Below are 24,009 nucleotides of genomic sequence, written 5' to 3' on the forward strand. Positions count from 1 at the left end.
GCCTTTTCACTGGCTCTATCTAGTTATGTGCTTCAGCTTTGAATTACATTCATTCTTTAGTATTCTGATGAGTATCCAAAATGCTCATCATCATGCCCATATATGTGCAAGTACAGTAATGACCTCATAGGTCACTTGCAGTTCTTCCTGAAATGCTTAACCATTTAAGTTAATGATTGGCTATATGAAAATCACATGCCAAAACAATTAACTTTGTAATGCATTGTATTTTACAGATTAATTTTTAAGGAAAATTATTTTTGAAATGTTTTCTATTGCAGTTTATCTTTAACAGGGTGTTGGAAGAAGTGTGTGGTAAGAAGAGTCTTCACTGAAGAAATGTTGGCATTTGTTGCATAAATGGTGGGACATGATACCAAGCAAGGGAAAGAAAAGAAAAAAAAAATACTTGAGTAATCTTCATCCTGTGCCCTTAATGCATGGTTTCTTTTGATCCTAAAACAGGAATAGAGACTCCACTGTAATGCAGATTTCATTTTACGAAACTCTTCAAAATATATACCACTTGGTAGATAAGATAAATACTGTACAGAATCCCTGAGGATGGGCTAGAAGATTTTTGTATAGGCTCCCCATTCAAAAAGCCTATTTTAGAGATGGGATGATTCTCAAAATGGATATAACTTGTTCTCCAATTCACCTATCCTCCTTTCTCCGCCATGTCAGACTGTAGCAGTTGAGTTTAACTAAGGTGCTCAAAATAAGGTGCTATAAACATCTGTGTCTGGTTACACAGCATTCTCATCTCAGGGGCTGCAAATCTGGAATTTGTTTCCCCTGCTGATCTGACAGATCCCAGGTTTTTTTCCTTTAGGGTATGGTTTACATCTTTTCCCAGGAATGAACTGAGGAGCAAAGCAATTAGCTAGGCAGTTAGATGGTTCTTTAAAGAAAGAGCCTTCAATTATGTCTCATTTTACCAGTGGATGTAACAAATACTGTTACACTAAAGTACTGTTCTCTTTCAAGAGAATGCTAAATGATATAGTATCACTTTTTTGTAATCAATGATACTATATTTCTTCCACTTCATTGTGGTCATCCTCTAGTTCCAATGAATATTATCTTTGTTTTCTATCCAACTGGAAATAAGTGAAACTGCCTATTACATCATGAATTACAACTCAAGCCAAATATGCTTGGTACATCAGTTGTTATGGGTATGCCTACACTGCAGTGTTTTTCCAGAAAAACAGCCGTTTTTCCTGAAAAACTATACTTTCATCCACACTGCTATTGAATTCTTTTGACAGAAAGTTGAAAGAACTGAGAGGTTTTTCAGACAGAAGTAAACCTCTTTCTACAAGGAAGAAGCCTTTTTTGGAAAAAGCTTTTTCGGAAAAAGGCGTGTGTGGACGCAGAAGAGAGTTTTTTCGAAAGAAGAGGCCTCCATGAAAAAGCACAGGTGCCCTGCTGGCTACTCCATCCACAGTAATCACAACTGAAATGTGAGATAGTGTCCAATCAATATGGATGCTATCTTTTGAAAAAGCACATAGCTTTTTCCTTGTGCTTCTGCTTTCTGCATGCTTTCTTTTGAAATAAGCTTTTCTAGACGATCTCTCCTGGAAAAGCTTCTTCCAAAAGAGGCTTGCCGTATAGACATAGCCATTGAGTGTGCTAATTTTTTCTCTAGAAGACAGAATATTTTAAAATTATGAATAAGTTGATAAAGAGGTAATGAATCATTAATTTATCTCAAAAGTCTAAAATTTTGGTGGGGTTTTGATGATATTCTGAAAGACCAGTATATGTAGTTTTATGTTAAAGAATTGGAAATATTTTAGATTAATTTGGGGGAAAATGGAAGAGTACCTAAAATTGAAGACTACCTGTTTTGCTGAAAACTGATTTGCTGTTCAGTAACAGATTTGCACAATTGCTTCCATTTTGTTTTAATAATTCTTCCATGTTTAGACTGGTTGCATTCCTTCCCCGTTATCTTCTGCTTCACTGTCTCTGAAAAGACAACTGGTTGTGAAGGTTAGTAGACAAATAATTGTCTTTTCTTTTTATTTCCAGAAAAGATGAGCCTTATACAAACTGATCCACACCTTCTATTCTTAGTTCAAATGTAATATCTAGCTGCATTCAAGACCAGCCACAGTATGGTTGGTGCCACTAATATATTTAAAGCAAACTCTTCTGAAATGAGAGCTACTTTAGCTCATGGAGTGCTAATCAACTCAGATTAAGTTCATCTAGAAACTGAACTGAAAAACGTTCATTACTTTTTCAGGCAGTCTAAGTACCTTTGGGGACCTCCAAGTAGATTTACTTGTCCCCTGCTCCCACTTTGGAAAGTAGCAGAAACACAGAATATGAAGATTTAGAGAAACTTGTAATCACATGTTGACTCAATTTACACACTAGGCACCCAATCCTTCAGTTTTTCTATCTGTTCTTGACCACTGCCATTCTCTCCAGGGAGAGTTGCAATTTTCTGTTTTGGCCTTTGTGCGTTGCCTGCACCTCACAGACAGTCTGGTATTCCTCTGGAATTTTGCTATGAGCTCTGCAAAACTCTGTTCTTGAATCTTACTTTTTTAACTTTCTCGTCTTGGCCAGCTTCTCAGTCATATGTAACTTTGATCTCAATTATCTGGCAATTGCAAGTCCGTAGGCCTGGAAATAGGGGGATAGGGAGAGTGAGAATGGCTCTGTAGGCCTATAATTTGGACATTCACCTGAGTGGTAGAAGCATGCAGGAAGTCCTCTAACTTAGTCACTTTCATTGTTTTTCTACAGTGTAGCAGTTTCAACAGGAGAGATTGAATATGTTGTATCACTCAGTCGTTATTGCACTCAGAGGAAACAGATCCTCAGTTAAAAGCCAGACGAGTCTATCAAGTATGCACACGTTACAGTTATTTTGGGTAAAGATTAAATGAAAATTAATTTTATTTCTGATACTAACCTAATAAAACATAACCTGTTATCTATCCTGTATGATTCTAGCATAGGTCCTACTTCCTCACCACTTGTAAGAGGACTCTGCCATTTTGGGCCTTATTACCCCTCTACAGATGGTGGATTGAAAGAAAAGTCACAGCCTCCAATGTATATGAAGTTTCCCTGTGGACTCAGAAAAGGGTGTAGAGTGATGAGTCTACAGTGTCTATTTTAGTAAAGAAGTACACTGTGCTCCCCTTCAGGTCAGGCAGACAGTCTGCTGGTTGAACGTTCCTTATGTAGCTTGTTGCCTGATTTAAGATTACTACCTATAGGATTGACAGGTTCTTTGTCCCAAGATCAGGCCCAGTATTTAATTATTCTATGTTAGGGAAGTCTGATGTGTGCAGCTGCAACATTCACACTATAGGAACTTTTGTATATTTACAAATTTATTTTATTAATATATTTAGAACAGTCACAAGCACCTCAGTTTCTTAAGATAGATAGAGAATGTTCATTTATATTTCTGTACCATATCCTCACACATGCCTTCTAAAACAACCTGAGGTGTTAGCCATCATTTTCCTCATGACCAGTGGGCATCATTCTGACACCTTCTAAGGACAACATCATCTTCTCCTACCACTCCAAGATGTCACCATATACATATAGGCTACATCTACACTATGAGTTTTGTCAGCAAAAAATATGCTAATGAGGGACTCATTTGCATGAGTTGTGATCTCATTTGCATATTTTCTGCCAATCTGTTTTTTCACTAGAGTTTATGCACACAAAAAAGCAGTGTGGATGTTTCCTTTTCCCGCAAGATCCTTATGCCCCCAAAAAAGAGGTTTACCAATCTTGTAGAAAAAGGGGTTTTTGCAAAAAAAAGAAATGTACACACTGCTTTTTTTTGTGTGTGCAAAAACCCTAGCGAAAAAACAGATTGGCAGAAAATATTCAAATGAGATCATGACTCATGCAAATGAGTCCCTCATTAGCATATTTTTTGCCAACAAAACTCGTAGTGTAGATGTAGCTGTATAGTCGCTGTTAGCAATGTTTGGTACCTGTCTAAGTCTTTGCTTATACCTGTTAGATTTGTATGCTAGAATAATTAAAATAATCCCAATAATCCCTGATCTATAGCCCATCCTTTTAATCCAACATCCATACAAATGATTGTTAAAGACTCATTACCTTCCTTTGTTAATTGGGGAATCGCTTATTTTGCTTTGTCTATATCTTTAGTAATTTCAATGAAGCGGTCTCTTTATAAACTAATACTTACTTTAACTGTAATCCTAGGGAAACAGGAAATTTCTTGGTTCCCCATCAAAGTAGGATACTTGGGAGTAAAACAGAATTTTGGATTTGTGACTAGACACTCTAAAATATACATATTGGTACCTCTTTTGATTGGTTACCACACAAAATTACTATAGGTAATCAGAGTTACTGTAGGTAATCAGAGTCTTCCACTTAGTCTGTTCACCATCATGGTGACAATGATTACTTAATCCATAACTCCTCTCCCCGTAGTCCACACAGAACAGTGTCTATGTCTAACACATTATATCTTCAGATGCGCTTAACTTCTATTTTCCACTCCCCAAAACTTGAAGTTCTCCATTGGTCTGTTATTCTGCAAAAAGCTTACTTGTTTACATATTATAATCCTCAAGACTTAGACTAACTTGCTGAAGGTAATATCTAACAGGATACAAACCTGTACCTCTAGCAGGTTAGTATCCTGTTAGAAATTACCTTCAGCAAGTTAGTCTAAGTCTTGAGGATTATAATATGTAAAGTGAAATATAATGTAGCAGTGAAAATAATGAAGCAGGAACAGAGTACCAATAAATATAACAAAGGCAAACTAGCCCATCAGGCTACAAGCTTCAGGAATCATTCCTATAGTCTGCTGCTTTGAGCACTCCTGCTTCTTCCTCCACTAGTGACTGCAGTTTATCATAAATGATTGATAGGGCCAGGGGGTGTGGCTAGGCCTACCACCAGGGCATCTGTAGTGCCTTGCTTCTCTGTGTACGATCTATACGCCCCATCACACCTTTATATTCCAGCAAGGAAAATTAAAAGCGCCTAAATTCTCCCAGCCTAATTCTAAAAGTTGCCAACTTCCTCCTGTAAGAATCAAGGTCCAGTTTTACACCATTGCTCATGCACTTATTCTCATTCATAGTGATACTCCCCAGACAGAGGATATAGAGAAGTGTGAGTAAGGTGGACAACCACACAACAGTTAATGAATACATATGTTGTTATATTTGGACCTAGCAGGGAAGGAGATAGACTGTGCTATCTCACTTGTGGGTGGCTGCCCAGCTGCTCAGATCAAAGGCAATACTGGTCACGTGAATTTTACATGTTTTTCAGGTTCCATTTTACTCCACATCCATAGTTGTGAGTCCACAGTAAACTCCTACTTAAATAGAACTATGACAAGTCTCATATCACTGGCCATTTTGTATAACAGTATTTGAATGCATTCGAGGCACTATCAGGAAATAGCAGATAGCAACAGATACTTGCAGATCTCTTCAATAAGGAGTTGAAGGTGACTCCTGGTAGCAATGTGTGGTGTACTCCTACAGATAACTCAGGTTTTGTCCAATTTCTGCTGATGACCATAAATAGACTTATTATCTCGAGGTATACTTATGTGTCTGAGTAAAGTGTTCTATTAGTCCATTTGTAGCAGTTTGATATGGAGCAGAACATAAATGCAGATTTCCATTTGAAGCTAGGAGCCTCTTAAATTTTTCAGAACAGAATTGACAACTATCATCCTTACTGTTTTCTCTGTTGATGTCTTTGTTTGGAATGGATAACCTATCCATCAAATTGACTGCTTACTATTTCTTTTTCTACAGGCAATGAGGATATACATTTCTGGTTGCCAATATATTATGTTTGGACCCAACAGAGAAGGTGATGGACAAAGAGATGGAAGGAGCTGATAGAGTTATGTCTGTTAAGAAGACTTTATTATTCTGCAGCAAAACTGAAACCAACATGAAAATGAGACTTTATAATGAGGAGGGGAATATTAAACATTTAAAGGATAAAAACATCACACATGCTAAAGACAGATTTCAAGGATTCATAGACTAAATAATTTACAAAGATCATCAAAATTATTTAAAAAATCAACCTGTTTGCAAACACTTAGGATGAATTTCACATTTTTTAAATTAATGCTATCTGAAAGAGATGAAAAAGAGATGAACTTTTCATAAAGTTTGTCCAGATCTATTTGTAACTCTGAGGCATGTCTACACTATGAGGGTTTTCAATTATGTCAAAGTGAATCCACATTGTTATCAAATTTGGAACAGAGAAAGTGAAACATTAGGGACTGTAATTATCCCTCCCCCAGAATATATCCAACTTGCCAACTATAGACATTCCCAGCTTTCTTAACTTTTTGATGAATGGAATACATGATTAACTTTGTAAGTAGGTCATTATTTCTGACCCACTGAAGCCATTTCTAATTTCCTCTTCATTCAGGATATCAGAAATGAATTCAGTGCTAGCCTGGAATATTATTTGAAATATGGACCTGGCAACTATAACCTCAGCAATGGGAACATGAGGCACAGAAATTTCCATGATGCTTGGCACTGCAACAAACAGAAGTGCTGCAAAGGTAAATATTTACTTCTTGACATTTGATATATATTTTATTGTAATATATTATGATATCAGTAACCTGATAGTTGTTAATAGTTAGAGTGCATGAAGTGGCTATCTTTATATCTTCCTCTTTTTCTTGCTTTGGGAAATTACACACATATTTAATTTAAAAAAATTAAAAACCAAGTACAAACTCACAAAGCCTGTTAAGAAATTACAAATAGAGGTATCAGTGATAGGAGACCTGAAATCTTGTATAGATAAGATTATTTTGCATTTTGTGTACCTTTGTTGATAATCATCTCTGAACATTTATGGCTTTCTGATGACAGACACATTTTGTTCTCAAAAGTATACTTGTTCATTCTCCAGTGACATATTAAATCACTAGGACTGGTCAATCACTTGGGGTATGTCTAGACTACATGGCTCCGTCGACAGAGCCATGTAAACTAGTTTACCCGACATAGTCAATCCACGCTTCATTACAATAAAAATGGCCACCACACTGTGCAGAGAGTCAGCTGACCCAGCACAGCACGGCAGTCTAGACGCGGATAGGTTAACAAGAGAAGCCTTTGTCGACCGCTCCCTTATGCCTCATGAAACGAGGTTTACAGGAGTGGTCAACGAAGGCTTTCCTTGTCTACTGATCCGCATCTAGACTGCTGCGCTGTCCCGGATCAGCTGATTGACTCTAAATAAGCTACATAATTTGTGTAGCTCAAACTGTGTAGCTTATTTTGAGCTATCGGTGTGGTTTACATGTGCCCTCAGGGGACAATCACACTCTTCAGGAAACAGAGAACCAGTCTTCTTCAGATGCCTGTGTAGGGATGACAATGAGTGCTTAGGATGTAGGATTTGGTGCTATTGGAATAGTTGTAATATTTACCAGGTTGTTATCCACTATTTATTTGGGATCTCTGAGTGTCTCCTGTTTTGAATGAGGGCAACTCTCTCATGTTCTTGTAAAAAGGTGTTTCTTCTATTATTGAAATGTTTGGATGATTTTGTGTGGCAAATTCTAGTTCTTTTCATTGTCCCACTGGAATACACTGCAGTTTTCCATTGACTCTGGGCCTGCCTCATGTATGGGAAATTCTAGGCCAGATTCTAAAAGAACTCCTTGGTACCTAATACCTACTTCTGGCACCTAAGTTCAAAATCCCTCAGAGCCTAAATTTCTGTGTGCAAGTCTCCTAAGCACCTATGTTTCTGTACCTGGCATGTGCGCAATGCCTCAGTTTATGTTCCCTGTCACTTATTATTCATGGAAACCCCAGCAGAATCCTCAACAAAGTAAAGATAGACATTCCCCCACCTATCTTGCTTGTAGGGTCAAATAGGGTACACACTTTCAGAGAAGGCATATCTGTACACAAAATGACTGGGAGCTATGCGAGAGGCTGCCACCTTCTTCTAACAATGGAAGAGGAGACTCACCTGAAGTACACAGACTCATTGGATAGTTTTGCATAGCAGTTTCTGATCCTCTAGTACCCCTGTCAAAAGTCATAGAATCATAGAATTATAGGACTGGAAGGGACCTCGAGAGGTCATCGAGTCCAGCCCCCCCACCCTCAAGGCAGGACCAAGCTCCGTCTACACCATCCCTGACAGATGTCTATCTAACCTGTTCTTAAATATCTCCAGAGAGGGAGATTCCACCACCTCCCTTGGCAATTTATTCCAATATTTGACCACCCTGACAGTTAGGAATTTCTTCCTAATGTCCAATCTAAACCTCCCTTGCTGCACTTTAAGCCCATTACTCCTTGTCCTGTCCTCAGAAACCAAGAGGAACAAATTTTCTCCTTCCTCCTTGTGACACCCTTTTAGATATTTGAAAACCGCTATCATGTCCCCCCTTAATCTTCTTTTTTTCCAAACTAAACAAGCCCAGTTCATGAAGCCTGGCTTCATAGGTCATGTTCTCTAGATCTTTAATCATTCTTGTCACTCTTCTCTGTACCCTTTCCAATTTCTCCACATCTTTCTTGAAATGTGGCGCCCAGAACTGGACACAGTACTCCAGCTGAGGCCTAACTAGTGCAGAGTAGAGCGGCAGAATGACTTCACGAGTTTTGCTTACAACACACCTGTTGATGCAACCTAGAATCATATTTGCTTTTTTTGCAACAGCATCACACTGTTGACTCATATTCAACTTGTGGTCCACTATGACCCCTAGATCCCTTTCCGCCATGCTCCTTCCTAGACAGTCGCTTCCCATCTTGTATGTATGGAACTGATTGTTCCTTCCTAAGTGGAGCACTTTGCATTTCTCTTTATTAAACTTCATCCTGTTTACCTCAGACCATTTCTCTAACTTGCAAAGGTCATTTTGAATTATGTCCCTATCCTCCAAAGAAGTTGCAACCCCACCCAGCTTGGTATCATCTGCAAACTGTTACCAGATTTGCCCAATACTCTGGGGTATGCTCATTTATCAGGGTTACCCTTATGGGACTCGGGGAAGGTTAACAGTTCTATCAGTGTGCTGTTGGTGCTTACTTGGGCTCTCAAATGGAGCTGAATTCTCCCTGCTGCCAATTCCCCCTCCCACTGGAGCTCTCCTGCAGGAACTAGGTTCCTCAGGATGGGGTTCTTACCACCTTGGCAACACACACAGACACTCACACCCACTAACAGAGCACGTCTGAGAGGACTGGGTACTCAGCACTCACAAGATGACCCCCTCATATGTCCCTGGACTCAGCTGGCTGGGTTTCACAGCAATGCCACACTGCCTTTGGACTCCTTGGGCTGGATTAAACAGCACTTTAAGCTGCCATCCTCATAAGCCCCCAGGTTCAGCACTCCCTATCCCCACTTTCACACCATAGTCATTCACTGGTAAACCACACAATGAGCAAACCCCACAGGATTTTAGGCACTACAGGGATCTTTTGCTTGGGTACAAGAAGCGTTGTTGCAGAGCGAATGGGGAAGCCAAAACAACACCCCTTAAGGAAGAGTGAGCAAAAGAGAAAGAAAGAGAGAGAAGCAACCAGTTTAACAATGAAAGTGATTTATTTCTGAGTAGTGAATAGATATAAAACAGTTACAATATTAAATCTAACAATTACAATATTAAATAACCATATAACAGTTTACATAGGGCAGGGTCAGGAGGCTACGCTTAGAGAGATAGTTGATGAGAGAGAGAGAGAGAGAGAGAGAGAGAGACTTCACCACTCCACGGAGCTTGCACTGATCGGGGTTCCCAGGTGATGATGGTAGCCGGGGGGGGGGGGGGAGGTCCAGAGGGCAGGAGAAAAGCAGAACAGAGCCCCCAGCATGATCAGACAGGAGATGAAGAAGTCTCAATGGAGCTGATGCAGTTTAAGTCCAGGTATCAGAACAGTTTTCTTGGGGCAAGGATAGGAGTTTTTATAGGGATAGTTCAAAGAGAAAGAGGAGAGACAATAGAGACTGATCACCCGTGTTTATGGGTGATGTTCCTTGAACGAGCTCACAATGCAACTAGGCAGTTTCAGTATTTTAGGTGTCAATAGGATCATTACTAGAATTGGTCTGATAATGACTAATTTGGGTGTGAGCAGGCCTAGGTTCATTAGCATCTGGAGCAGGGATTTCCCATCAGGCAGTGCTTCTCTGCTTTCGGTGTCCCATAGTTCACTGCGGTTCCTGCCTTGGAAGAGCTGCTCTCCATTCTGTATGCTAATGAGATGTCCCTCTGTTCCATCTTTAATGCAAATGAGGCTGGGGTGTTTCCTTAATTATATCACCCTGGTCTGAAGCAGTTTAGGTGTGTCTTCCCCGGCCTTTTCATTGCTTTGTCTTTGATTCTAGCAGAGGCCTGAGGGAGGGGAATGGTTTTCCTTGAATGTCACTCCCTGGCTCCCCAAGAGCACAAGGCTGACAGGTGAGGTGACTATGTTCTGGTTTCCCAAGAATCACAGAGCTGGTGGGTAACAAATCTTAATAAGCGTACTCTCTATCCCAATATCTACATAAATGATGAAGATATTGAACAGTACGGGTCCCAAAACAGACCCTTGCGGAACTCCACTTGTTATCCCTTTCCAGCAGGATTTAGCACCATTAACAACAACTCCCTGACTACGGTTATCCAGCCAATTATGCACCCACCATCTTGTGGCCCTATCTTAGTTATATTTGCCTATGATTTCCTTAATTACCTGCTCCATTATCTTCCCTGGGACAGACGTTAAACTGACCGGTCTGTAGTTTCCTGGGTTGTTCTTATTCCCCTTTTTAGAGATGGGCACAATATTTTTTCAAGTGTCCACCCCTTTGTGAGTTCAAATGTACTTGATGGTGGCAGTGGATGTTTATCCCCAAAATCTAGGTTTTTAGGATGTTGGGGGGAAGTTCGATACCAAAGCCTGTGGAGATCAGGTTTTGGGGTTACTTTTGTGTGCCCCCACTACTGCATTCATCGTGCCAGAGTGGGGAATCAACCTTGACACGTGGGCATTTGCTTTCTTGGATTTTTAGGAGTTACTGAAGAGTATACATAGTGTCCGTCTGCTATGTACATTGGACAAACGTCTCAGACACTTCGCCAAAGGATCAATGCCCACAAAACAGATATTAGACAGGATCACAAAGAAAAAACAGTTTCTTGCCATTTCATTCAGAAAGGACATTGTCTCAACGACTTAATTACCTGCATCCTGCTTCAAAAGCCTTTTAAGACTGCACTTGAAAGAGAATCCTCTGAACTGTTATTCATGCTTACATTCAACACTTTACACTTGGGTATGAATAAGGAATCTAATTACCTTACCCATTACAAAGATAGCTTCCCCAATTATCACCTCTAATATCATTAGCTCACAGACATTTACCTTCCCCCCCCAAACTCCTTTCTGTTCTGAAATTTGATTTGTCCTTTTCATATGTGTTCATTTTTTTTAATTGTATCCTTTGGTATATATAGTTGTGATAATTTTCTTCCACTATTTGATCTGAGGAAGTGGGTCTGGCCCATGAAAGCTCATCACCTAATAAACCATCTTGTTAGTCTTTAAAGTGCTACATAGTCCTGTATTTTGAAAAGTATACAGTAATTTTAAGGACAAATTACAAAATTAATGTAGTTCAAGTCAAGCTTTGTCACAAAGTCCTTTGGAGGGTACTTCTGGCATGAAATTAGAATTATGACATTATTTCAGCGTTGATTCTTTAATATGGAGCCCTATTGCTTCCTCTCTATTAGTTCGTTTTGTCACTGAAACCAAAATAAAACTTACTTTGGCTTCAACAGGAGCCGAAGTAAGCAAAGACTCTAAAGTCCTAGCTTAGCCACAGGTCACAGTGAAGGATGAACCTGTTTAAAACTAAATCCTAAGGATTCCAGATTCTTGTGGAGTCCTTAATCTGAAATGTTTCTGTACACCAAACTCCTATTGACTCTTGCGAGCTGCTTCTATATATGAAAACTTCAGTCAGGATTAACATTCTCTGATAGCACAAGTTGATTTAGTTAGGCCATAAGTAAAATGTCCTCGGTGTTTATCAACTATATCTCTGTAAAAATCCAATAAAATATTATGGACCTGATGCTTACTCTACAAAAAATGCTTATACATTGCTTATACTCTACTGACTTCAGTGGAGTTATTCTCAGTTAGTGCTCTGGTATCCGTGACCAGAATTAAGATCAATATGCCTTCAAAAGCAGATCCAGGGTAAGTATATTACTGTTTGAAGGATATTTTTCTTAATCAAAATCTTACCAAACTGATACAGGGATCATGCTGTTATATTGTTGTAGTTGTTTCGTGGTCAAGTTTTCTTAGTGCTACATAAAGGCAGAGTCATAGTTAATACTCTTAAATTACAGTACAAATGGGCTGATTTAGATCAGTGAAATGTGTGAGAATAGCTTAACTTCAGTTAACAGAAAACAACTAAGTAAAATGTTTCCACAGTTGTATAAATCAGTAGTGTTAATATAAACATTGCATGTTAGTCTACCCTAACTATCAAACACCCTTTCTTGATAGTTATCAGAACAACCAAATGTACTCCTCTTCTTTAGAAAGGGTGTCAGTTATAACTGCTTTTACAACAATACAATTTGACAAAAATAATACTGGATATTTTTCAAGTGACATGGTTGTACCTGATAATCCTGTAGCATGATTTGAGATGTCAGCATAGTACAATCTGGCAACCTATAACTTAATAGGGCATGATTTGATATGACAACAAAATGTCGGGAGATGTTGTTGATCGAATGCTTTTCACTATATAGAATTTTAGAGCATTACCCAAACTATTCAAACAACTGTCAGAGTGTCCAGTACCTCTCTAAAGTTTTCTATAAAGTTCTCTCATCTAATAACAAGCTAAAGAGTGTCCAGTACCTCTCTAAAGTTTTCTATAAAGTCCTCTCATCTAATAACAAGCTAAAGAGAAGTTAGCTTTAATAGAACTCTGTCATAAACACTGGTGTTGATAGAAACTTTATCAGATTGGGTAAACTAGCTCTAAATAAATGCCCCACATCAGAGAAAAATAGCATTTGCACTACAGGAACATCTGTAGATGAACTGCAGCAACTTCTGAGCATAAGAATGTGAAATGTCATGTAAGTATGGGCTAGCCAAACTTAGGATTCAGAAGTAGCCATAAGACATCTGTATTCAAAGTGCTAAAGCTGAAACTGCTGCACCATGCTGATGAGCACCAAGAAGACTAAACACATGTTCTGGTTACTGAGATAATTTTCAGCTTCACTCTTGAATTCCTTTTGTATGACCTATGAAGAGTATGTATCTCTTATCTCTTAAAGCTGACACTATTATTGATGAACTATTGTGTTTACAAGCTCACAAAAAATGAAAAACGTTGAAAAAATAAAAAATAGCATTTCTTATTTTTAGAAGACTTGATACAAAACATATTCAGTCTTCTGAATAATAAGCACAGTGGGTTAAATTCTACCTTTACTTACACTGATCTTGGACTTAAACAGAAGCAACCAGCTTATTCATTATTCTTTGAGAGGTAATTATTTGTACAGAAAATTAAATGGGCTACTAGATAGCAAAAAGTATAGTCTATATGTAAATAATATAGTAATTAAAGTAAAACTGTCTTTTGTTTAACACAATGTACTAAACTCATATTTAGTGTAAGTCCAATATAGGAGAAGATTTTTTTCCCCAGTGGAATGGACAATTAAGATTAAGAAAAGCATTTTACTAATTACACCTTTTTCAATTATCAATAACTTCTTCAAACCTCCTCCCCCGCCTTTTGTACTGAAATTTTGAAGGCTTACATTTAAACCAAAGTTATTTTAAGTTTATCAGTGGGTTTTGAGTTACATAAGGAGAGTCTAAACAAACAAAACTCTTACGTTACAAACAAACTGTCCCAACTTTACTTGCATTCAAATAATTCAAACTAGATGGATTAAGTGTGCAAATAACTGAATGTTTTCACAGGTTCAGCTCAGAACTTATTGCCACAGGAAAACCTCCAGCGTGAGGACTAGTCACCAATCACAGTCCTTGTCAGAGGGAGTGATCTCTGATAAACTTATTAGCATGTGTATAAATTCCTTTATTATTTTCAAATGGTTTCTCTATAATTATTTCACTTTAAGAGTAACTGTGCTTTCTTGGAAAGCAATATTAGTTAGCTTTACTGGGGAAATTACAACATTTATCGTCTCTCAAGAGAAAAGAAAGATGCCTGTTTCTGGAGCCTATCTTGGCTGGGGAGTTCAGAGTTTAGTCAGGGAGCTGTGCAGTCTGGAAATATCCCTATCAGGAGGGAGAGAGATGCTGGTCCCTGCCCAAGAGAGGTGACAGGTGAGGAGTTGGGAGCCTAGATTGAGTACCCTTGCTGGAATGCAAAGGGGAATACAGGTATGGTGATTTGTCGCAATCACTGTGCCCAGAAATGTTATGCATGTGTCAGAGGTACAAAAACATCCAAGAAAGACTTACAGTAGTGACAAATGATAGAAGAAGGAAGATTCAGGTTCCATTTTCTCTATGTACTTTTAAATGAATGTATTTATTGAAGCAAGTATGGCCAAAGGGAGCATCATGAGGTATTTAAACAATGGTCTGGAGGAGACTATTCAATCCCTTATCTAAACAGGAGTCTGACATAAATACAGATATACCAGTACATCTATAAAGGCAAGGAATGTGATGTTATCTGATTACAGGATGATCATAAAGCCCATTATTGCTACCAGTGTTATATAATTGCAATAGCTCTTATACCAAAGTACGACACATGGCCAGAACAGGTTAAGCATCTTGCAGGCTACATGACCCAGAGTAGAGACATGTTCAGAAGGCCATTCAATGCTAGATAGGCTAGAACTTAGAAAGGCAAACCTATGTTGTTAGATGTTAGAAGGAATGCTAATTGTGTATGTTTACTTATAGATGCTAAATGAGCAAACATAGTTCTTATCTATCATGGTAGCTATTGTCTATATGTCTCTTTGAAGTTTGTAAGCTTGAGGGGGTAGCCGAGTTAATCTGTACAGGATAAAAGACAAAAACAAAAACTGGTCTGGTAGCACTTTAAGGACTAACAAAATATATAGATGGTATCATGAGCTTTCATGGGCACAGCCCACTTCTTCAGAGGACCAGAGTTTTTTCAGAGTTTTATAGACTTTAGTGCTACCAGACCAGTTTTTGTTTTTGAAGTTTGTGACAGGCTTCCCAATGGATAAATTGCCCTATGTTAATTTGTGCAACTAATTACTGGTGGTGTTTAGAAAATAGAACATTAGATCAAAAGACTATTGTTTACCCAGTGCTGGATAGTCATGTGGATATAAGAACACTGTAGAAAAGACCCTTTTTATCCTGATCCTTTTGATCTCAAATATGTTTAAGTTTTATCAGAGGAAGTTTGCATTGCAAAATTTGAGATCTCCAATCCTGCTTGGAGACACCCTACATACAGATATTGGACTATAACCTATGAATTAGTACTGTAAGAATTCTTTGCAACCACAAAGCACTTCTACTTTGACTCAGATACTAGAACTGTACTCAAGTCTGTACGTATATTGATCTTTTAAAAGATCTCTTTTTTTTTCTTTTTAAAATTAATTTTTAATTTAGTTGTTAAGAATTGGCTATGTAAGATAAGAAACATTCGTTGATCTGGGAGTTAATGTGTCTGATCCTGTGGAATTGTCAAACTTTATTTGACTTGGGTGTCTGGTTGGAGACTTAATGATGATTGCTTAAAAGGAACTATGTTGGCTTCTGGAAAACCAGTAAGGTATTGGAGAAACTGTTTTGAGGTGGCTTGGCATATAAGAAGGAGTATGAAACAAATACAAATGTACTCCTGAGGAAAGGAGGGGTGGCTAGGGTGTTATTGTAAGAGTTGAAGAATTACAAATCAGTATGAATACCTTTTTTTCTTTTGCATATGAAATGCCCTATTTGTGATTTCAATTTTTGGCATAATTTTGATGCACAAGCACATATGTTAAATATCTAATTCTTTTGATAATCATGACCAGTGTTGTAAATTTTAGGCTTTTTATTCTGCAATCCAAGATGTGTGGCTAGGCTCGTAGACCAACCTAATCTTTTAGGGTACGTCTAGATTACATGCCTCTGCTGACAGAGGCATGTAAAATAGGCTACGCGACATAGTCAGTTAAGCAGGGATTTAAATATCCCCGGCTTCATTAAATTAAAAATGGCCACCGCACTGTGTCGGCTCAGCTGATCATCGGCATAGCGCTCGAGTCAAGATGCGGATCAGTCAACAGGGAATGCCTTTGTTGACTGCTCCCTTATGCCTCATTAAACGAGGTTTACAGGAGCGGTTGACAAAGGCATTCCCTGTTGACCGATCCATGTCTTGACTGACACACTGTGCCAATGATCAGCTGAGCCAACACAGCGCAGTGGCCATTTTTATTTTAATGAAGCCGGGGATATTTAAATCCCCACTTCATTGACTATGTTGGTTAGCCTATTTTACATGCCTCTGTCGGCAGAGGCATGTAATCTAGACGTACCCTTAGATAGTAAGCTTGTTGGGCTAGGAACCATGTTTTTGTTGTATTTGTACAGTACCTAGCACAAAGGAGTGCTGACCCAAAACTAGTCTCCCAAGAGCTATGGTAATTTAAATATAAAAAAATACTAAATTAAGTTGGCACACAGAAGAGTTTATCCACACAACTCAGAATGCACAATCAGGGTCTCATATTCCTATGGTAACTTTAAATTTTAAATACTTCATTTTTGTAAGTTCCAATTCTTAATATAGCATTATCACAATTTCATTTCAGTTTATTCTAAATGGGTTACCACATCATTCTTGATAATTTTTGTTTGTCTGTGATTTCATATGCTGTGTGTTTGGCTTGGAAACTATATTTACACCTGAAATGTAATATTGAGTTTATAAGGTTTGAGATTTTTATTTTATTACTAAAATCCTAACAATCTATGGATTGACCTATTATAATCTTAAAAGGAATTTTACAAGCATTTGTAATTGTGGATAAATTAGTTTTGAATCCCATTTAGATAGGAAACAGGCAGTATGATTTTTCTGCTGAGGGTTGCAGTGCAGGGATAATGCAGCACTACCAAAGGCATGGAAGATCATGTATCTTTGCTGTGCTGCAATATGTCCTATTCAGCAGAAAGGGCAGGAAAACTGTTTGAATTTCTTTTTTTATAATTTATTCAGGTCGGGTTATGCAGGGTAGGAGACGAATATTTAAACTAATGAGCTTATTACTAATGAGCTTATTATACATATCCTTTGTGGAATTTTGTTCCTGAACCCTGTTACACACACACACACACACACACACAAGTGTGTGTGTGTGTGTGTGCGTGTGGGTGTGTAGAGATAGAGAGATAGATAGATACACACACATATATCATTTATCTTTAAAAATTCCTTCAAACTAAAGCTTCCTTCGATATGATAGTGAAATTATTTTATTCCACTTTGATATCAACAAAAACCTTACTAAATCTCCAATTACTGTAGCTATGCCAGGTAATCTGAGCACCATTTAAAACTGGATCTATAAATAGAGCACCAGTGTAAAAGTGATTTTTTATTAAATAGTCCTGTAGAAGTTGACCCATTATTCCATAGAATTTAATAGAAAATTCTATCCTTTCTATCATATTCAATAGAAAAATCGAAAAACCTGCTAAAAATATCAGTCCAGTCAGCAGGTAGCGATTGGAGCTGTAGCTGCCTCTTCCTCTTCCTGGACACTTTTCCCTGTTGTCTGTTTTTAGCTGTTAAAGAGAGAAAAAGGAAGGTTGGTTACCATTTGGTAAATGGTTAGAACTCTAACTTTATAAGTAGGGCCTCATGTTTGTCATGGATGTTGCAGAAGGTATGGATTCTGAGACTTTCCACATTTTCCATGTTTTCCAATGTAGCTGACTCCAGGGTCAACCAAACAGCTGTCTCCTGGGCCAGCTGTTCCAGTGGCTTTGAAGCCAGCCACACTGGCCACTTCTTGGGTGGTCCCAGGAAGCTAGCCCTAGGTACTACTCACGCAGCAACTAATGCGTCTGACCCTAGGGACCACCTATTCAGTAGTCCCTGAGAGGCCAATGTAGCTGCTTCCCCAGATGGGCCCCAGCAGCAGTCTCTGGATAATCAGTGTAGCCATTGCTGGAGATCCCTGGCAGCTGGTGCTGCAGCTGGTCCCACCTCCCCTAGCAGTGGCTCCTCAGAATTCTCCCCAGTAGCAGCCAATCCAGATGCTTCCCAGCAGTGAGTCAATCCCCCCCAGAAGTGACTCCTCTATGGGGGATGGGAGATTATTTGTACTGGACCTTAAAAACTAAATATTATTTCACACCAATATGTTACAGTAATGTAGGACCGGAAAGGACCTAAATAGATGATTTAGTCCAGTCCCCTAAGGCAGTATCATCTGGAATATTATCTGGAGTTACTCTGATGAACCCAAGGAGTTATTCCTTTATCATACTTGTGTAACTCAGATGAGGGCTAGCTCTAACTTTTTTATTTTACAGAAAGGATTTTAGCTGTTTCAGTCTCTTCAACACACATTACTTTAAAGTTCCTTGTTCACGAAAGACATTTTTTATATATTTATTGTCAGGATTCCTTCACTAATCTTTCCTTGTTTAATTCTTGATGTTTATAAATAAATAAATTTTTAAAATAAAATTTACATTGTCTCACTTTGGACAAATTATGAAGATGGTACTAAAATGACATAGGTTATTTATATGCAAGAAGTTTTTGAAGTTCTGAATGTTTGCTTAGCTTCACAATCAAGCTGCTTTTCAGCTGGAAAATACAATATGCTTCTGTTATTAACTTTTAATGTGTATGATGATTCAGCATATAAAACCAGATTATATGGTCATAGGTAAGGAAGGAGATTCTATTGACCTCTAGAGGTGACCTGGTTGATCACACAGTGAAAAAGCATACTTGATCTTCTAATGTGACTTTCCCATATAAACAGTTACTGCCACAGGGATGTTGTGGGGTTGTAAATGAGAGGAGAGTTGGTCTGTGCAGTCAGTGGGAGAAGATATAACTTGTGGAATTATGGGGTTAATAGGACTAGAAAGAAGTTTGAATGTAGATTTAATCTTCAGATATGCAGTGACAGATACTAGTTATAGATGCTTAACATTTTTTAATATAAACTTCTTTCATTTGTTTATATTTTTGCCATACTTTAATCATATGGGCTGAAATACCTCCCAAGCACATCTTCAGGCAGCCTTGGACAAAATGAGGAGAACATTGTAGATGATGATGAGGAGGAGAATGATCAGCAGGAAATGGAGGAGCCAATCCCCCCATCTATTGTTCTGGATCCTGATGATGAGGCGGGAACCTCTGGTGAGTGCATATTTGTAATCACACTACACTGGTTATATGTACTTGGGTTTAATCCTTTGTCTGCCCTGAATAATTGGGATATTGAGGTGGATGGTACAGCTACACAGTGGGTGCTCCCCAGAACAGTTTGTTAACACGGCTGGAAATGGAGTGGGAATCCTCCCTTCACATCTCTTTAAAAGCTCTCATCAAGGTACTCTGCAATCCTCCATTGCAGGGCACCTTACCACTCCCAGCCAGCAGTAAGTGATCCAGCATCACTGCGGCACATATCAGAGCAGAATAAGGTCCAAGTCTTTGGCCACATTCATGCAGCATCTCCTACCTAGTATGTTCTGAGATTTGGAGAAGACTGATACTACACATGGTGACTGGGGTAAAATAGGAGAAGTTTTATAATTGATAACAGAGGAGGTTCATCTCTGTTCATCGCCAACAAATTATGTGCCACGTTGGTTGTGATGAGCTTGAAGGTGTACGTTTGACAATAGTAGTTTTTATAGGCTTTATTTTACATTTTTGTTTCATATAATATAAAGATTTTGTTTCATAAACTTTGTTTTATAGCCACTGTTAGGTATTAAAATATATTCTAGGCATTATAAGTTAGTAAAATGTTTATAGGTATTATAAGTTAATAAGAAATTGTTTAAATGATCTTTTTAACTTTGTAAGTCTGTAAGAAATCCTTTATAAAAGAAATTGCTTTCGCTGGATTCAACTGTCCTTTGTACGCGTGGGACTGTGTTGTAAGTGGGAATGTGAGGAAAAAAAGAGACAGAAGACTTCATTAAACAGTCAGCATGGTTAATGAGGTGTGAACTCTGACTTTAGTCAAATTCAGGATGGCCGAAGAGGGGCAGAATTGACTACTCTAAAGCAAGGGCTTACACTTGAATGAGATCTGTGAATGTGATAAACCAACTGTTGTCATGCCCAGGATATTCAGCAAAGTACTGATAGACCATGACAATGGAAGCAGTCTTGAGGTAAATCTAAAAAACACCAGTAAAACAAAACAAAACAAAACAAAAACATAGACTAGAGTTGGGACTTAAAATCATAAAAGTGGTGTGGGTAGCCATGAAGCTTTTGATTAGTCCTGTGAAGACAATTTTAGAGCATCAGACTGTGGCCTGTGGCCAACAGAACTCAGATTCTTTGTTGTGCTCAGCGTAATTGGCCACTGGGCTGCCAATTAGGAGACAGGTACCTATAAACACCGGCTGAAGGACATGTGTGTGTGAATGCACATGCTTTATTTGCAATAAACCTGATATATTGCCATTTTCCATCTGAAAAAAAAGACCCCTTGTGCTTCTTATAAGAATAACAAAGAACTATGATTTGATTGGAATAAGAGAGATTTTGTTGGATGGGACACATAACTGGAACACTGTCATGGAAGGGTATAAACTGTTCAGGAAGGACAGGTGGAGGAGAAAAGGTGCAGGAGTTGCACTGTATGTAGGGCTACATCTAGACTGCAAGAGCATCTTTTGAACAAGAGCATCTAGACTACAACCAGTACTTTCGAAAAAGCAAGCCGCTTTTTTGAAAGAGAGCACCCAGGCAGTCTGGATGCTTTCTTTCGAAAAAGGACAGTTGCATTACATAGTGCCTTTTTTCGAAAGAGCACTTTTTTAAAAAAGTGTTATTCCTCATAAAACAAGGTTTTCCAAAGTCAAAAAACCTGCTGCGTTCTTTCAATTTACTTTTGAAAGAACCCGGCAGCAGTCTAGAAGTAGGGACATTTTTTTCCAAAAAAGGTCACTTTTTTTGAAAAAACCCTGTAGTCTAGACACACCCTAGGCAAGCAGTATCCTGCCAAGGGATATTTCAGCCCAATCAATGTGCTCCTCTGCACTTGTCAGCTTTCCCCTAACCCTTAGTTTAAAAATTGCTCTATTTTTTATTTTAAGTGCTAGCAATCAGGTTCCATTTTGGTTTAGGTAGATCCCATCCTTCCTCCCCCTTTCCCAAAAGTTTCTCTTTTCCTTAATAAATCTCAACCCTTTCTCACTACCCCATTGATCTTTTCCATGCATTGAGACCCTGGAGTTCTGCCTTTCTTTTTAGCCCTGTGCTTGGAACTGGATGCATTTCAGACAATGGTACCGTGGAGATACTGGATTTCAAACCCTTAGCAGCATACATTTAGCCTCCAGGACCTCTCTCCTATCCTTTCCTATGTCATTGGTTCCTACATGTTCCACCGTTGTGCTTAAAGTACTGTGCAGGATCTATTTCCGGGGGTCGGGGGGGAGAAGGGTGGATAAGGCAAAACACAACATTTATTGGTAATACATATATCAAACATTTATCATATGCATATGATATATTATACTCATGCATACACAAACATACACAAGCACACCCCATCTAGTTGTTACCAACTAGTTGCTCCCTCTTCCTGCACTGGCCAGGTAAATTAGATGGGAAAGGGGTGGAGCCAAGCTTCTTCAGATGATGTTCCAATGTTGGCAAGTTGAAACCTAGGGTCGTCCTGCAAGACACCTTAGATTTATAGTTGCTTCCCTCTCATGCAAATCTATACTACTTAGTCATCAAATGCATATGCAAAATCTGTGTCATCAAATACATATGCAAAATCTGTATGCTCTTGGCAGTTAGTCATCTGTTGAGCCTTCTTCTGGGTGTTGTCCTTAATGCTGCCACATTCATCTTCAAAGAGGGTGCTTTCAAAGGGAAGTGCCAGCTTCTGCCCCCAAGACCATCAATGTGTCTGATCTTCTTTCAATGAGCACATCTAACAGGTCTTATTGTCCTTGTATCTGGTCCTATTCCCCTCTCCAACTGTTGCAACTATTCGGAGATGCTTGCCTTCCACACCTTATCCATTCACACCTCATTCATTCAACAGAGGAATCAATTAAGTAAAAGGGGAGAGATCTATTCTGGTACAAAGACATTACTATAATATAATATCAAGGTTGCTATATAAAAAGACTTAATACAAAGTTGCTATATAAAAGGACTAAGTATTTAATACAAAGTTCTATATGGAAAGACTTAATATAAGGTATATGAAAAGGATTAATACAAAATCATATGAAAATGACACAAAGTTATATGAAGATGCTTAATACCGAGATTTATCAGATGAAGATGTTTAATACAGAGATTTATCCTCACTACAACTGCTGGCTTCTCCACAGCACTACATGTAAGTCTATCTAGATATCTCAAGCAATCTGCAACCTTGCCTGATGCAGGCACGTCATCATGTGGTTCACCTGGTCACAGGGCTGGCCTTACCATTAAGTGAATTGAAGTGGCCGCCTCAGGTGCCAGACTGTGTGTGTGGGGGGAGAGGGGGCGGGCCGGGGGGTGCCAGCAGGACCCAGAGTGTAGAAAATTGTGTTTGCTGCTGGTGCATATGTATTCTCTCTGCTCTAGGTGCACAGAGATGGTGGAGTGCTGTGCTGGAGGAAGGAGGGCACAAGAGACATAACAGACAGGCAGGAGGAAAGGTGAGAGGGAATAATAGAAAGCAGCAGAAGTTTCAGGGAGAGAGAGGAGGAGGAGCCTTTTATGTATCTCTCTAGCATCTCCAGGAGTCTGGACTGATTAACACCAGCTTCTCATGGAGCTTCCTGTTTTCTGCTGCTTCCCTGAACCCGCTTGAGAAGACCAGGCAGTCAACTGAAGTAGTATGAGCCAGTTAGTCCCTTAAGACGCTGATATCTTCCCTCACTCAGGCCCTGCTACCAGCACTGCTTATTTGTCCCCTTCAATTGAGTGTTGAGAGCCACTATAGCTGGCACAGAACAGCAGTAATGAGTGAAAGAATAAAACACCACTCTGGGGCAGCATTCAGAAAAAGAAAGCAAGCAAAGGAAGCTTTTCTATCTAAGCAGGAAGGAGCTATCCTGAAATACATAGACACAAATGTTCACAGTGAACCTTCCAGCCCCTGTGGGGATGTGAGTGGTGAAGAGATGCCTGATCTTCCAGTTAGTCAGAGTACAGGTGACCTGGCAGCTACTGCAGCATCCATATCTCCATCTCAAATGGATGTAACCATGCACATTCCTGAAGAAAAGTGTAGATCAGAGAAGAGTGTGGTGGAGGCACAAGAAACAGCTGCTGCTGAGTTTAGTTCCTTAAGTCTAAATGATCCAGGACTGTGGACCCACTTGAGCAATAGCCTGAGGGACGTCCTTGTACTGCATAGGCCATAGCAAGTGAAAAACTTCATGTTCCCCAAAGACAATGAAAATAGAAGTTTCCATCCAACATATTACTTGTGTGAAATCCCCAATGGTGACAAAGTAGCGAGGCCATGGCTCATGTACTCAAAAACCCAGAATGCTGCATACTGATTTTGTTGCAGACTCTTCCAGTCTAATGTTCCAGCCACATTGAGTTCTACAGGAACAAAGGACTGGAAAAATCTGGCTTGAAATCTGGCATGCCATGAGAAGGCAGCAAATCACCAGAGAACATTCCATAGGTGGAAAGAGCTTGATATGAGACAAAGGTTAAAGGCCACCATAGATGATCAACATCAAGAGAAAATTGCATCAGAGTCTC

Source organism: Pelodiscus sinensis, chromosome 3 (assembly GCF_049634645.1).
Source record: "Pelodiscus sinensis isolate JC-2024 chromosome 3, ASM4963464v1, whole genome shotgun sequence".
NCBI lineage: Eukaryota > Metazoa > Chordata > Testudines > Trionychidae > Pelodiscus > Pelodiscus sinensis.